Below are 11,210 nucleotides of genomic sequence, written 5' to 3' on the forward strand. Positions count from 1 at the left end.
ATGTGAGCCAACATGGAGGGCCTGAGTTTTGTTTCAGGGTTGGGGCACTGAGGTGGAAGAAATCCAGACTGCATCAACCTGGTCTTGGAAAGTAGCCAGGCACAATTCCAATTTTTAGTCTGGGTGAGGCAAGTTGGCAGGATTGAGAGTTGGGCTGGGTGACCTGGGAAGAGCCTAAGAGGCTGCCAGTTCTTGACATGGGCTGGGCATAAAGTTTGACTCAGGGGCTGAAGCACTGAGATCAAATTTTAAAAATAAAGATTTAAACATAAAATGCCCTTTTTGCTCAGTCTCCCATTGTCCCATCCAGGCCTCTCTGTACCCCACTATCTATCCCAAGGCCTCCTCATATCCCCTCAGCAATCCTATGCTTGTTTACCCACATTTCTTTACAACCCTATGGCATCCTATGTATTCCCCATGTTGCCCTCATACCATCTGTACCAGCCTTTTCCCCCAATTACACCATACTCATTTATAGTTCTGATGCCAGTGAATGGCAATGTCTCTACCTATTAGCCTTTGTCCTATGCTCCATGCCAACTCACCTAATATCCACCATTGAGGTGTGCTGACTGTGTCTATTGATTATGTGACTATTGGAAAATAAACTCTCATTGATAATAAGAAAATGAGTCAATACATTGAAATTACTTCAATGAGTTCTGAATGAATACAAACATTTCATTTCACTGCTTAATCTTTACGTGTTTAAGCCTTTACATCAGCAAACATTTCCATTTGATAAGCAGTTGGATTTGTCTATCAAAGTGCTCATTTGATAGCGACCTCATGGTGAAAATAATAGTTCCAGATAATCATCACACAACACAAATCCTGCAATGGTTTTGTGGAGAGCAGGATCTCTGAAATACCTGGCACTATTTTTCTTACTACCTGTATTATTGTTCTGGGTAGTTCCTTGACAGCTCCCTTACACTTCCTCACCCAAACAGTCCATGTACGTCACTCATGTTAATCATTGTGTTATAATGCCCTCTACCCAGCTCCCATAGTCCCTAATGCCAACCTTGTAGTTATTTTCAACCATCTCCCTTTCCTCCTTCATCTCCCATGCAAACTCACTTAGTATCGACATGTTCCCAATGCACATGAAGGGAAAATGTAATTGTTACTTCAAAATTCTATATTGCAGACTCATTCGTAAAATCATGTTTTGACACTTCTAGAAGCTTCCTGATATGTTCCAAGGGAATTATGTATCTTGTACATACAATTGTCTCAACAGTTAAAAGTGCCAAAATGCACCTGGCCCTCCACAAGGTGCCCACAAAGAGCACCTGACACACCCCACCCAAACAAATCTCAGAACCCAACCCCCATAATATTCTCGAACAATGGCTACAAGGATACTCTCCAAAAGGTTCCCTCAACTCTTCAGAGGTGTCCCCTGGCTGTCCCAAGAAATGCATGGAGACGAGTTGATTTTACCCAGTTTACTCTCCTAACTCTAGGTTTCAGGCATGAGACATGTCACAGCACCATTTTGGTGAAGGAAGCTAATGGTCTAAATTGCAATTTATTTACAGGAACCACGTGTGGACTATGGAATACCCCAAAACTGTCCCTATGAAAATGGGAAGTGCCAGGACTAGAAGCAGGACTTGGGATTCCCGTCTTCTTCCGGGATTTTTGCCTCAAAGAAGACTCTCTCCGTCATGGTGAAAATTGGACCCAGAGTCTGAATCAGTGAATTGAATTCAATGTTAATGCTGGTATTGAAAATAAAACAGAGTAAGATTGAGAGAAAGATAAAATAAGTTTAAACCATTTTTTTAGATTTTCAACAGTATATAGAAATGGTAGGAATGCGATTTCACATCTATTAAAGTTAACTTCTGGTGTCAGAGAGGTAAATGAGAATAATTAGAACTTATCACACTGCTAAAAGGTTATTTACATTGGAGTGGACAAACCCTAACTTCTTCTGGATTTAATGGATATATTTGTTTGTCTTTTATATTGTCATTGTTTCTGAAGGTTTGTAATTGATATGTATTCAGGTAAATGTAGCAACCTCATATCATTTCATGTGGCTGCTTGAGGCATGGTGACCCTCAGGTAAGCCACCACCAGCTATCTCACTCTAATGAAAGAGTAGCCTTATGGTCTGCTAGGACTATGGCTGCTTCCCTCTTGCTGAGACCACATGTGGTAACTGGAAGCTATGCTCAGCCTTATCATTGTATTAATGCAAAATTATTGTTTGATAGTCTTGATAGCTTGCTTATATGATTTCATATTATTTTCATTTGAGAAAATAATTTTAATGGATTTCTTACATTGCAGCATAATTATATTTTCTTTGTCATCCTTCTGAATTTTTAAACTTTTTTTATAGTTGTACCCACTGTCATAGTGACTTAATAGAGCAATCAGATTCCTGCCTTACCTCATCCTCGTTTTAAGGGCATAGATTACAAGAAAGAGTTTTATTTCTTGTTGCTGAGTGTAAAGGAAATAAAGCATGGTTTGAGGTAATGTTATGAGTAAGAGCACCTCTAATAAAGAAAAGTTTGATTCTAATTGTTTGACTCAGACAACATATTTTCAGTTTTGAATTGCCTTTTGTCAGTTGATTTTTGTTTTTTTCAATGGTTTTCAACTGTTTGGTGTGCAGACAGCCACAATAAATTTGGGGTAATCACAGGAAAAAAGCCACTAACATATTTCAGGCAAGAAACTAATCTCTGTATGTTTCACCAGGGCATATTTACTTGAAGACTTCAGCAAGATAACAAAACACAATGATTAGGCAATTAGCAAGTTTTATGAAACAGCAATTGACATGAGTCATTCCAACCCATTTTATTTCGGGTTTTGATTCAAATCACTACTTGCTTCATTAGGGAGTCATCAAACAGGGGGTGGTTGGCTTAATTGGCCAGTTTGTAATGCAAAATGTGCCAACAGTGTGGGTTCAATTTCCAGGCAGCTGAGGTCTCTATGAATGTCCCACCTTCTCAATATTACCATTGCATGAGGTGTAGTGACCCTGAAGTTAAACTCATGACTAGGTGTCTTTCTGTAATGAGACACCAGTCCTATGGTCCTTTGGAGGTATAGTCACTTTGATTTACTTGAACGGGTAGGCCAATAGTGTTCGGTTTTTATCTTCTAAATAAAAAGAGCTTGCATTTATGTAGCGTCTCTAAGATGGAAGCATTTCAGAAGTTACAGAAGTACCATTAGGCCTTTGGGTGACCAATAAACTTCACAACTATTTCCTCTTAAAATAACACATGTTACAATCTATTCAGACAAACAGATTTTGCTAGATAAACCTTAAATTATACATCAGCCAGGCAAGGCCACAGTTATTCTGAATCTCGGGTCCATGAGTTTCAACCAGAATAACCTAGAAAACAAAGAATGAGAAATACAAGCAGTGCACAGTAGCCGGGGATTTGCAGGTCTGATGGCCAGAGATTGGAGCATTGACACTTATGTTACTTAAGGCTTACTCTATTGGGCAAGACTATTTCAAATATTAAAACACTTTACAGTAACCTCCTGTCCAGAGTCATTCAGGAATTAGTTAGCTCAACCGTTTACAGGAAGAGATTCAGATTTATATGTTGCATCACTCATTTTAAAAATAGGTTAAGTTCAACTGAAACAACCATTTCCCAATGTACAGAAACCAGATATAATTAAATCTATGTAACCTGGGAAGGCTCAAAGTTCTGATCACTTCCTCTGATACTTTCAGAGAAAATAATTGTCCGAATTGAGTCCCTATTTCCCAGATCTAAGTTGAATGCAATATTGCTAAATTGTGTGAAGAGATAATATAGCTAAGATTAGTCTTTAATGTCAGAGAGAAAGTTCCCAGCAATACAGTTCAGGGAGTGAGAACAGGACACAACCACATCCACCTAATGTTAACCTTTGTATGACTTTAATTTCTGGTGTACTGTGGTTACTTTAAACCGTTGGTGTTAGTGCAGTGGTGGGTGTTCAGTGATGGAAAAAATATTAACGAAAACTCAAAATATCCCCGACATAAAACATAATAGATTAGTTCCTTAATTCTGGGAACTTCTATCAAAACTCCAACAATTCTGCAGATACCTCACATCAGCCATATCATGATTGGCAGTCCTTTTCTTGGAGGTATGGTGTCCCTAATATATGGCTATTTGTCTTACAGAGATCCATGGTCTCTATAGAATGGCCACTACAACAATTTAGCTTATTTCGCAGTCAGAACACAACATTTTCTCAGTCAATTTAACTGCTTCAAATATATAAATATTCTGACAATAATACCTTCTGAGTTTTCTTTAACATTATTCATTCTTGTCAATAAATTTGCTGCTCTCCTTGTTTCTCTCCTCGAAGGGATAATACACCGAACACGATTGAATGGAACTCGATGTTGAAGAATACACAGGAGGCAGGATTTGAATAAATTTGAATTTTCTGAATCCAGATTCTGTTCTTCAATTCTCAACTGATCAAGATTTCTCAGAATTCTCAGTTCTTGAGACCTCAATTCCCTTTGGCTGATTTGCACTATGGGATTCATCAGACATAAACTGGTCCCAAACCTTTACTGAAGAGAAAATTGCATTGACATACAACCTGCCACATTCTCAGGAATTTACATACAATCTATTAATTTGTAACATGAATTTAGATACTATAGTTAGGCTATTAAGTACTACAGCCTGTTTACAGGCAAGATTATTCTGATAACCATACTTGCCTTAAAGACTTCTGGTTAAGTCTGTGCAGAGCCTGAAAAACAAGTTGAGGTTTGTGACAATGTAAGGTGTAACTACTTTCAATCAATGGCACAAACCAATCCAGAACTGGATGCAGGAGTTTCATTTCAATATTGAATGAGGTCAACACTCATTTCAAAAAATCCCCTTAAACAAAGACCCTACTAATTCTAACTGTAACATGGCCACCCACATAAATCAGGTGTGGGTTTTATTGTCTTTGTCGCTACATTCTACCATCAGCTAAGCTCTTAAATGTTGGATTTGGGTCCAATATCCTTGAAAAACAAGCTCCTTTAGCTTATTTGGAATGAGGCTTAAGAAAAATATCAAGCAGTGAACATCGAGTCATTGAGTCATAGAGATGTACAGCACAAAAACAGACCATTCAGAGGCTAGTACAATTACAACATTTAAAAGGCATCTGGAATGGTGTATGAATAGGAAGGGTTTGGAGGGATATGGGCCAAATGCCAACCAGATATCCCAACCTAATCTAGTCCCATTTACCAGCATTTGGCCCATATCCCTCCAAACCCTTCCTATTCATACACCGTTCCAGGTGCCTTTTAAATGTTGTAGTTGTACCAGCCTCCACCACTTCCTCTGGCAGCTCATTCTATACACGCACCATCCTCTGAGTGAAAACGTTGCCCCTTAGGTCTCTTTTACATCTTCCCCCTCTCACCATAAATCTATGCCCTCTAGTTCTGGACTCCCCCACCCCAGGGAAAAGACTTTGTTTATTTATCCTATCAATGCCCCTCATAATTTTATAAATCTTGTAAGGTCACCCCTCAACCCCAGCCTATTCAACCTCTCCCTATCGCTCAAATCCTCCAACTCTGGCAACATCTTTGTAAATCTTTTGTGAACCCGTTCAAGTTTCACAACATCCTTCTGATAAGAAGGAGATCAGAATTGCATGCAATATTCCAAAAGTAGCTTAACTAACATTCTGTACACTGCAACATGACCTCCCAGCTCCTAACTCAATACTCTGACCAATAAAGGAAAGCATACCAAATGTCTTCTTCACTATCCTATCTATCTGTGACTCCACTTTCAACGAGTTATGAACCTGCATTCCAAGGTCTCTTTGTTCAGCAACACTCCCGAGGACCTGACCATTAAGTGTATAAGTCCTACTAAGATTTGCTTTCCCAAAATGCAGCACCTCGCATTTATCTGAATTAAACTCCATCTGCCACTCCTCGGCCCATTGGCCCATCTGGTCAAGATCCCATTGTAATCTGAGGTAACCCTCTTCGCTGTCTACTACACCTCCAATCTTGGTGTCATCTGCAAACTTACTTACTATATCTGTTGTGTTTACATCCAAATCATTTATGTAAATGACAAAAAGTAGTGGATTTAGCACCAATCCTTATGGCACTCCACTGGGCTACTAGCCTCCAGTCTGAAAAAACAACCCTCCACCACAACCCTCTGTCTTCCACCTTCGAGCCAGTTCTGTATCCAAATGGCTAGTTCTCCCTATGTTCCATGAGATCTAACTTTGATAACCAGCCTCCCATGGGGAACCTTGTCAAACACTTTACTGAAGTCCATATAGATCACATCCAATGCTCTGCCTTCATCAGTCCTCTTTATTACTTCTTCAAAAAACTCAATCAAGTGCATGAGACATGATTGCCCACACGCAAAGCCATGTTGACTATGCTTAATCAATCTTTGCCTTTCCAAATACATGTACATCCTTTCCCTCAGGATTCCCTCCAACAACTTGCCCACCACTGACGTCAGGCTCACAACCTTTAGTTCCCTTGCTTGACATTACCAATTTTTTAAAAAAGTGGCACCACGTTAGCCAACCTTCAGTCTTCTGGCACCTCACCTGTGACTATCAATGATACAAATATCTCAGCAATGGGCCCAGCAATCACTTCCCTAGCTTCCCACGGAGTTTTAGGGTATACCTGATTAGGTCCTGGTGATTTATCCACCTTTATGTGTTTCAAGACTTTCTCCTCTGTAACATGGACATTTTTCAAGATGTCACCATCAATTTTCCTACATTCTATATTTTCCACGTCCTTTTCCACAGTAAACACTGATGCAAAATACTCATTTAGTATCTCCCCCATCTCCTGCAATTCCACACAAAGGCCGCCTTGCTGATCTATTCTATCCCTAGGTATTGATTTGTCCTTAATGCATTTGTAAAAACCCTGTGGATTCTCCTTAACTCTATTTGCCAAAGCTATCTCATGTCCCTTCTTTTGCCCTCCTGATTTACCTCTTAAGTATACTCCTACTACCATTATACGCTTCTCAGGATTCATTTGATCTCTACTGATATATGCTTCCTTTGTTTTCTTAACCAAACGCTCACTTTCTTTAGTCATCCAGCATTCCCTATACCGACCAGCCTTCCCTTTTACCGTAACAGGAATATACTTTCTCTGAATTCTCGTTATCTCATTTCTGAACCCTTCCCATTTTCCAGCCGTCCCTTTACCTGCAAAAATCTGCCCCCAATCAACTTTTGAAAGTTCTTGCCTAATACCATCAAAATTAGTCTTTTTCAATTTAGAACTTCAACTTTTAGATTTGTTCTATCCTTTTCCATCACGATTTTAAAACTAATAGAATTATGGTCACTGGCCCCAAAGTGCTCCGCCACTGACACCTCAGTCACGTGCCCTGCCTTATTTCCCAAGAGTAGGTCAGGTTTTGCACCTTCTCTAGTAGGTACATCCGTATGCTGAGTCAGAAACTTTTCTTGTACACGCTTAACAAATACCTCTCCATCTCAACCCTTAACACTATGGCATTCCCAGTCTATGTTTGGAAAGTAAAACTCCCCTACCATATCCACTCTATTATTCTTACAGATAACTGAAATCTCTTTAGAAATTTTGTTTTTCAATTTCCCGCTGACTATTAAGGGGTCTATAGTACAATCCCAATATGTTGGTCATTCCTTACTTATTTTTCAGTTCCACCCAAATAACCTCCCTGGATCTATTTCCGGGAATATCCTCCCTCAGTACAGCTGTAGTGCTATCCCTTATCAAAAATGCCAACCTCCTCCTCTCTTTCCCCCCCTTTCTATCTTTCCTGTAGCATTTGAATCCTGGAACATTAAGCTGCCAGTCCTGTCCATCCCTAAGCCGTGTTTCTGTAATTGCTATGATATCCCAGTCCCACGTTCCTAACCAGTCTGAGAGAAAATTCTCACATTGATGATAATATCTGAACTTTGCTCCCCAGATTTGTTGTCAGGTTGATGGTTTTAGTAAATCTGAATCACACTTCACAGCTACACAACAGCTCTTGAAAGGAAGACTCCATAATATGAGTCAGTGTGTGATGAGTAAAGATAGTTATGACAAACTTTTCCAAGAATCTCTATTTATTTGCAGTCGTGTCAGATGTTAGCAACTTTTCAATCCTTCAGTATGATGCTGTTAGCTTTGGCCAATGAATCAGATTTCAGCTTTTCTTTATTAAATGATTTTATTTGACAAGTGCCATATCACAAACATAGGTAAGGTGCAGATTTCTTGAACCGCTTCCACAGTTTCCTCTTATGCCAGTAATGCTCCGACCCTGGTGATTGCTCTCAATAGTGGGTATGTATCTTCTGGTGTAGTGGAATGCTTTCTATAAATGTGTGCACTGTTTCACAATCAATGAAGAGAATACCGAGCTCACCATATGTAGATGCAATTTCCCTGCACACCATCTGTGCAAAGTGGAAAAAAAGTAATTTGCATAGATCAGATTACTCTGTGCTGGTATTAAGGCAGCAACTGTCAATTATTTCAGCTGAATTTTAATTGGTGTTTTTTTTATGCTCTACTGCAGAAACCTTTCCTCCAGACGGGTTTATGTATTGTGGTGGCAGCGAATGTTAGCTTGACATTTTGTTTTACCCCTCAAAGCGAGTGGAAAATCACAAAAATGCCATTTCACTAATAATCCAAACAGCTCAGCAAGAAGTAAAGAGTCGATCAAATAGTTGTGGTTACCTCCATTTATTGTAAAGATTCTAAGGGGAGAATCTTTGGATATCCTGGCTACATGTCATTTTTGTTGAGTTTCATGGAAGGTATCTTCACTTGACGCACAGTGAGTTTTTACATGTTATTACCCCAAACTCACCTCATTGACTACCTAACCCACCTCTACAACAATACTCTTGTCCAATGCTAGCATGATCTTTCCACCTGCTGAAGGTAGTGGTGCTCGCCACTACATGGATATCGCGGGATACTCCAGCATCATTGGTGCTGGTACCATCTTTAAAAGGCAGTTGAACACCTGAGTGGCAGCTGGCATTCTGAAGCCACCCACATGTCTGCACACACTCTAGAGGCCACAGTCGATGAGGGCAAATTGGTGCCACATAATGTGGACAAGGACCTACAGATCTTGGTAGACAGCCTGGTCCTCTCCCCACAGCACTGACAGAGGAAGTCACTGAGACCCCACCCTGCCAGTCACGACCCAGCTCAGTGCCATCTCCACCGTCTGGCAAAATGTCCAGCAGGGCAGGAAAAAGGCCAATGATGTTGTAGAAAGCCTACAGTGTGGAAGCAGGCCATTTGGCACATCGAAGCCACACCAATCCTCTGAAGAGTATCCTACCCAGACCCATCCCCTATCCCTGTAACCCTGCATTTGCCACTGCCCAATCCACCTAACCCGCACATCTTTGGACTGTGGGAGGAAAACAGAGCTCCTGGAGGAAATCCATGCAGACATGGGGAGAATGTACAAACTCCACACAGATAGTTGCCCGGGGTTAGGTTCAAACCTGGATTGAGGTTCTATGAGGCAGCAGTGTTAACTATGGAGCCACCATGCCACCCTTCTCTGCTTTGCCAGACTAAGTGCCACCATCTTCTCTCTGCTACCTGACATTCACTCTATTTCTACTACTGCCCACCAAGGCCCCATGCTCTACCACTCTCACTGCTACTTGCAACGTCTTCACTCATTTGGGATTCTCACCCCAACCTCCAACCCCCTCACACACACTTCTAACCCTACTTGCCCTTTGTGCTGTTGACTCACTCACTCGGGACACTTTTCCCCTGCCTACACTTGCACTAATAGCTGTGGCACCCACCTTTGTCTCACTCAATCCGAACTTTTCTCGCACTGCAGGAAAAAACAAGAACCAAAATGGTCAAATGGAGTGCCCAACATCCAACCCCCTTGTCCATTGATGAAGAGCCTTTCCCATCAAGCCCATAGCCATTACACCTCCCTGTATCCCCAGCCAACCTTTACAGCTGACTCTGTACTGGCCCCCTTTTACCCCCAGTCCCAGGTGTGTTGATACTGTTTCTCCCCTGGAAGCCAGACATTCTGCTCCATCAACAAAGCCCCTCCTCCCACATGATCCCTTTCCCACACATTCTCTATCATTCCCCCTCTTAACATACTGTGTTGGCTCCCTTTGCAATTGTCACTTCTTTCGCTTTTAAAATTTCAGCACTCATGACCCCAGACACCCACCCCCCGTACCACATGCACTGGCCCCACAGAACTAACCATGACCCACTGAGTATCTTGAACAGACACCTGACTTGGCCAAGCCCTTGCACTGATCTCAGATGGTGTCCTTGACTTACTGTGCTGGGAGTCCCTGACTAATCGGTGTCTCCATGGACTTTGTCAGAAGTCACGCAACACCAGGTTATATTTGAACAGGTTTATTTGAAATCACAAGCTTTCATGAAGGCTGCCCCTTCATCAGGTGACCTGGTGTCGTGTGACTTCTGACTTTGTCCAACCCAGTCTAACACTGGCTCCTCCACTCCATGGACTTCAACGAGGACGACTTGCCTGAGCCTATGAGACATGGCTGCCTGCACACAATGAGTTTGTTGCTTAAGCCACTGGCACATGATACACCATGTGAATCAAGACAGTAGTATCATGAGCATATAGGTCTGCCTGAGGGGCCAATACCACTAATAGCATTGCAATGCATTGGCAAGGTGAGGCAGGAGTCATTCAGGTAGGCACAAAGTGAGTGAACACTGAGAGAGAGCTCTGCTCTGGTCTGTAAGCTGGGAGCTTGTTCCTATGCAAGAGGGTCCTTGCAGCAGCATTCCAGTATTAGTTGCTGGCATGTTGGAAAGGGCAGTGGATTGGAGATGTGCCAGGATAGCACAGGGGCTGGCACATATTGGATGTCAGCATTTGCGGACTTGGGGTGTGTGACAATCCCAGATTTCTCTCCATAACCTGTATTGTTCAGGGCCCTGAATGACCTCACCTGAATTTATTTTTTACTGCTTTGCTACAGATGTCCTCCACATCTGATGGCTATACCAAATCTTTATTTAATAATGTTTTGGAGCTGCCGGTGTTGGACTGGGGTGTACAAAGTTAAAAATCACACAACACCAGGTTATAGTCCAAAAGGGTTAATTGTAAGCACTGGCTTTCGGAGGGCTGCTCCTTCATCAGGTATTC

General features: G+C 41.5%; 1 long non-coding RNA gene across 1 annotated transcript in view; it reads left to right on the plus strand.

The window, feature by feature from the left end:
• Positions 1-2,325, plus strand: part of LOC132827366 (uncharacterized) — a 55,327-nt gene extending 53,002 nt beyond the window's left edge. The window contains exon 4 of the long non-coding RNA XR_009645990.1: positions 1,551-2,325. This is a non-coding gene — a long non-coding RNA (uncharacterized LOC132827366). The remainder of the gene's footprint in view (positions 1-1,550) is intronic.
• Positions 2,326-11,210: the final 8,885 nt, after the last annotated feature.

This window comes from Hemiscyllium ocellatum, chromosome 24 (genome assembly GCF_020745735.1).
Source record: "Hemiscyllium ocellatum isolate sHemOce1 chromosome 24, sHemOce1.pat.X.cur, whole genome shotgun sequence".
NCBI classification, from domain to species: domain Eukaryota; kingdom Metazoa; phylum Chordata; class Chondrichthyes; order Orectolobiformes; family Hemiscylliidae; genus Hemiscyllium; species Hemiscyllium ocellatum.